The sequence below is a fragment of the Oncorhynchus gorbuscha genome, linkage group LG21 (assembly GCF_021184085.1).
Source record: "Oncorhynchus gorbuscha isolate QuinsamMale2020 ecotype Even-year linkage group LG21, OgorEven_v1.0, whole genome shotgun sequence".
NCBI lineage: Eukaryota > Metazoa > Chordata > Actinopteri > Salmoniformes > Salmonidae > Oncorhynchus > Oncorhynchus gorbuscha.
The window spans coordinates 25,221,308-25,227,904 of NC_060193.1; positions in this window are offsets into that span (position 1 = coordinate 25,221,308).

Genomic DNA, 6,597 nt, shown 5'->3' on the forward strand with positions numbered 1-6,597 from the left:
CCCCAAAGCATGCTGCCACCAACATGCTTCACTGTAGGGATGGTGCTAGGTTTCCTACAGACGTGACACTTGGCATTCAGACTACAGAGTTCAATCTTGGTTTCTTCAGACCAAATTATCTCGTTTTTCATGGTCTGAGAGTCCTTTAGCTGCCTTTTGGCAAACTCCAAGCGGGCTGCCATGTACCTTTCACTGAGGAGTGGCTTCCATCTGGCCACTCTATTTTTTGTACACTTCCCAAGATCTGTACCTTGACACAATCCTGTCTCGAAGCTCTACAGACAATTCCTTCAACCTAATGGCTTAGTTTTTGCTCTGACATGCCCTGTAAACTCTGGGACCTTATATAGACAGGTGTGTAGTATCTTTCCAAATCATGTCCAATCAATTGAATTTACCACAGGTGGAATCCAATAAAGTTGTAGAAACATCTCAAGGTTGATAAATGGAAACAGGATGAGCTCAATTTCGAGTCTCATAATAAATGTGCAAACATTTCTAAAAATCAATTGCGTGTAGATTGATGACAGAAAAAAACAACTTCATCCATTTTGGAATAAGGCTGTAACGTAACAAAATGTGGAAGCAGCTAAGGGGTCTGAATACTTTCCGAATACACTGTATATACCATTAGGAGAGACTAAAGATAAATAATATACTTCATTAGAGATCAATTTTTAATAAAGAAGTACAATCTAAGGTGAGTGTGTTGGGGTCAATGAAAAGTGTTGATTAGAATTAAAAAGGTATGTCGGGTATTATTCATCCTAAATCAGACAGTTTTTTTACATGGATGATATATTATCTCCAATATAAGAAAAGTACTCTAAACAATAGAACATTATGAAAAATATGGGAAACCAGACCTGGTACTCATAGCGGACTTTGAAAAGGCTTTTGATAAAGTACAACTGGAATTTACAGTGGGGCAAAAAAGTATTTAGTCAACCACCAACTGTGCAAGTTCTCCCACTTAAAAAGATGAGAGGCCTGTACACATCAACTATGACAGACAAAATGAGGAAATAAATCCAGAAAATCACATTGTAGGATATTTCATGAATTTATTTGCAAATTATGGTGGAAAATAAGTATTTGGTCACCTACAAACAAGCAAGATTTCTGGCTCTCACACACCTGTAACTTCTTCTTTTAGAGGCTCCTCTGTCCTCCACTCGTTACCTGTATTAATGGCACCCGTTTGAACTTGTTATCAGTATAAAATACACCTGTCCACAACCTCAAACAGTCACACTCCAAACTCCACTATGGCCAAGACCAAAGAGCTGTCAAAGGACACCATAAACAAAATTGTAGACCTGCACCAGGCTGGGAAGACTGAATCTGCAATAGGTAAGCAGCTTGGTTTGAAGAAATCAACTGTGGGAGCAATTATTTGGAAATGGAAGACATACAAGACCACTGATAATCTCCCTTGATCTGGGGCTCCACGCAAGATCTCACCACGTGGGGTCAAAATGATCACAAGAACAGTGAGCAAAAATCCCAGAACTTTTTGGTAAAAACTCAACTCGTCGTGTTTGGGGGACAAAGAATGCTGAGTTGCATCCAAAGAACACCATACCTACTGTGAAGCATGGGGGTGGAAACATCATGCTTTGGGGCTGTTTTTCTGCAAAGGGACCAGGACGACTGATCCGTGTAAAGGAAAGAATGAATGGGGCCATGTATCGTGAGATTTTGGGTGAAAACCTCCTTCCATCAGGAAGGGCATTGAAGATGAAACGTGGCTGGGTCTTTCAGCATGACAGTGATCCCAAACACACCGCCCGGGCAATGAAGGAGTGGCTTCGTAAGAAGCATTTCAAGGTCCTGGAGTGGCCTAGCCAGTCTCCAGATCTCAACCCCATAGAAAATCTTTGGAGGGAGTTGAAAGTCCGTGTTGCCCAGCAACAGCCCCAAAACATCACTGCTCTAGAGATCTGCATGGAGGAATGGGCCAAAATACCAGCAACAGTGTGTGAAAACCTTGTGAAGACTTACAGAAAACATTTAACCTCTGTCATTGCCAACAAAGGGTATATAACAAAGTATTGAGATAAACTTTTGTTAATGACCAAATACTTATTTTCCATTATAATTTGCAAATAAATTCATTAAAAATCCTACAAGGTGATTTTCAAATTTTTCAAATTTTGTCTGTCATAGTTGAAGTGTACCTATGATGAAAATTACAGGCCTCTCTCATCTTTTTAAGTGGGAAAACTTGCACAATTGGTGGCTGACTAAATGTGGCTGACCACTGTATATATAAATGCCTGGAATATTACTTTTTGGGGAATCTCTTATACAATGGGTTAAAGTTATGTATAGGCACTCTAGATGTAAAATAGTAAATTATGGCTATTAGAAAGTATTAAACTGTCAAGAGGAGTAAAACAAGGTTGTCCATTATCGGCATATCTATTTATTATGGCCATCAAAATGTTAGCTATTAAAATCAGATCCAACAATAATATCAAGGGTCTAGAAATCCAGGGCTTAAAAACAAGTGTCATTTTATGCTGATGATTCATGTTATTTTAAATCCACAATTTGGATCCCTCCACAGCCTCAGAGGATCTCCATCTTGTCTCATCGCTGCAACTCCCCAATGGGCTCGGGAGGCAAAGGTGGAGTCAATGGGTCTGAAACACTGTTCACCTGATGACAGAGGTCAGCCTGTTGGTATTTAAAATGCCATTGATAAAATGCAATTGTGTTCATTGTCAGTAGCTTATACCTGTCCATACCATAACCCCACACCACGGGGCACTCTGTTCACAACATTGACATCAGAAAACTGCTCACCCACACAAGACCAGACACGTGGTCTGGGGTTGTAAGGCCGGTTGGACGTACTGCTAAATTATCTAAAACAACGTTGGTGCCAGCTTATGGTAGAGAAATTAACATTCAATTCTCTGGCAAAAGCTCTGGTGGACATTCCTGCAGTCAGCAAGCCAAATTCACCCTCCCTCAACTTGAGACATCTGTGGCATTGTGTTGTGTGACAAAACTGCACATTTTAGAGTGGCCTTTTATTGTCCTCAGCACAAGGTTCATCTGTGTAATGATCATGCTATTTAATCAGCTTCTTGATATGCCACACCTGTCAGGTGGATGGGTTATCGTGGCAAATATGAAATACTCACGATCAGGATGTAAACACATTTGTGCACAAAATTTGAGAGAAATAAGCTTTTTGTGCATATGGAACATTTCTGGGATCTTTTATTTCAGCTCATGAAACATGGGACCAACACTTTACATGGTGTGTTTATACACTATTTTTGTTCAGTGTACATTCATGAAATAAACATTTATTTAAAGCGTCACTCAGCAGTTGAAACAACACGATCTCACCCGTTTCGGTAAACATTTGAGGAATAGGGCTGGAGAAATGTAGCCACTCTCAAATTTATAGGCAGGGCTATGGATGCAAGGACTGACCATCCATGAAATCAAAATGATAGTCTTAACCATATTGAGGCTATATAGTGTTTGTTTACGTTTAGAAATGTTGGAGTGAAGCAAGCCCCCTATTCTGGGTTCTGGTGGAGTACTACATTTTAACTAAGCTCATGAAGCATTTATAAGTTATATTCTTCAAGAATCAATAGGTTTATTTCATCAATTCAGAAGTCCAAAAATGGATGAAGCAACTGCAGATTGCCCCTTTAAATGTAAACATATTGTATTTTGTTAATGTCTAGTCCTGATATGTCTATTTACAATCTGAATGCATTTATACACTCAAAAGAAACAAAATATCTGCGCAATATACAATTAAATAACAAGAACACTATCACATTTTACAGGACCACTGTAGGAGACAGACAGCTTTGGGAAACTACAAATCACACAGTTAAACAGCTGCCCTACTCACCTTACAATAAAACCTTCTTTTTCTGTACATAGGACAAGTTAAAGCACTTTCAAGGGATAGTGTGACATTTAGGAAATTAAGACTTTTTTTTGTTTTTACCCAGAGTCCAATGAACTCATGGATACCATTGTTATGTCTCTGCTTGCAGTTTGAAGGAAGTGGAAGGCAGTTTCTGGAGCCATTACTAACTAGTGTTAGCGCAATACCTGGAAGTCTACAGGAACAGCTAGCATGCTAGTTGTTCCTGAAGACTTCCAGTAGAAAAAAAAGGGCTTAATTTCCAAAATGTCACAGTATTCCTTTATTAAGGTGTGGAAAATAAGACACCCTATGCCCATGCATGAATTGCAGCATTATTTCATAAAGTGACAGCAATATCCATGGTTTAATCACAAAGTTAGCCACATTTGGAATGTTAAAGGTCAGTGTTGATGAGCACCTTAGATGGGAAAACCACATAAATATCAAAATTGTATATTAGTTTTTTCACCCCTTATCCTTTCAGATATAGATAGAAAAGGTTTAATATGCCGGTGTCCCAACTTCAATCATTCTAACTGTAGACACACAAATTGATGTGGATATGTCTGCTTGTTGTCACATTACATTAAGCGAGCTAAAGCTGGTTGACTCATCAGCACTGTGTGAGCTAACGCTAACGCTAACTCTTCGACATCCACTGTATACATCTCTCTTGGCAACTGTGTGGTCTGGAATGATGTGTTAGCTCAATGTGACGCCCTAACCTGCTTTTAAAGGCTTAATGCGTGACTTTGCTCATGCAGGTGTGTCATTTCATTTGACAGAAATAGCTCAACCATTACTCACACTTGAAAAATAAAAGTGTTTTTTCCCCCTTCAACATTTAACTCTAGTCATCCCGATCTCATTTTAAAACACCAGCCATAACAAAGCGAGTGACTAACCAGGTTGTTGGATGGCTCATTTTGCCTGAGTGAGACAGTGTTGCAATGATCAAGAGGGAGTGTGTGGGAGTTCTAGATGACAAAGCTGGCAGTTTCTAAAGATGGTTGTCACACACTGGAGTAATGGAGGCCCTGCAGGTAGTGATGCCCCGAGGCGATGCACTGGAGCAGCCAACTCTAGGCAGGGTGGGCATTGAAACGCCCTGACAACAATGTGCCAATGTGCATGATGGGGCTTCTCTCAGCAAGGAGAGGGCACACAGACAGGCACAACACACATTTTCAATAGTTATGCCAAAGATTGAGTAGGGGGGGGGGGGTTGAAGGATACTCAATAACACAACATGTCAATTGACTATCCTGTAGAAGCTCCAAACATATCAGTCAAACTCATTCCTATCCAGACCTGGGTAGAATATGTATTCAACATAATCATAGTTGCGCTTGATTTAGCTACTCAGGCACAACAGCACTAACAGAATAGTCATGCAGGACAAGATAAACTGGTCTGTCCCCTTACTGCATGGGCTAGATCAGTGGTTCATGTCTCCTCTTATAGCTTCAGCCCACTCTCTTATCTTAATAGAGATCACACTGTAGAACTACACCTTGACAGTGTGCTGACCCCCCGGCGTGGCCTCTGCTTATTGGCCCACCACAACTCTCCCTCCATCATAACGTCATCTGATGCTGGCCTCACTGGGGCCCTTGGAGCCATTTAGGTGCCGCGGTCGCTTGTTTCCTTAAAGAATAAGCGGAAACTGCAAGGTAGGTCACAATGGATAAAGAACCCGTCAACAAATGTAGAAGAGCGACGTGGATGGAATTGTCTAAAGTCGAGCGAGGCGCCACTCGACACGACGCGATTAGCCACTCAACTTGGGTGATTTACAAAAATAATTTGCATAACTGCCCACGGATTCTCCAACTCAATTCCCTGTGCATAAACAAATCAAATTTAATATAAATAAGGCCATAAAAAGCAACAACCCGAGCGGTTCCGCGTGTTGTTTCCCTGGGACTTTGCCCTTGTGAGGAAGCACGACACATGTAATTGAATGTAATAAATAACAGTGGAGAGACGTAACTCTACAGTATATCTAGGACATTCGTGGAGGTTGATGTTGGGTTTGGGTGATTGATGCTAATGTTAATCCTAACGGGCGGCTGCTTTATTTGCTTCTTTAATCAAGGACAGTATCATCGAAGCCATTGCACTGACGTATAGGGATCCGAATGAATAGACGTAATGTAATAATCACAACATTGTTCAATAACCAGTTGCTCGCACAAGGGTGGGAACGAGGCGTATGGCTCATCCATGCGTGGGTGACAAACAAGCAGGAAAAAAGATCTGACAAGACATTTCACATTGTTTTTCCACCTCCCCATGAGAGATAATGACAGACCCGTCATCCACCGAGCAGAAAGTTACACTTTTCACATCACCAGGTGACAACCTGGTGGGCTCGCTCGGTGCACTCTGATTGGTTCCCTCTCTCAGGGATTGCTGACAGAAGTCAGGTAGCATAAAGAAGAGAGAACTGAGTGAAGCGCAGGACATAGACACAGCCATTGGCCATCAGTGGCCAGGGCACCTGGCTGGTAAAGTAATTAACCCCGCTGAGTGGTTGGCGTGGAAACCGCTGACTCCAAGTGTCCCACCCCCTCCTCTATCCCCCTAGTTCCCTTGGCGATGATGGGGTGTCAATTCCCCCCACATCCAGCTGCCTCCTGCCTCCTCAAATCACACCTATTAGAGCCAGCAGGCCCCGTGGTGAC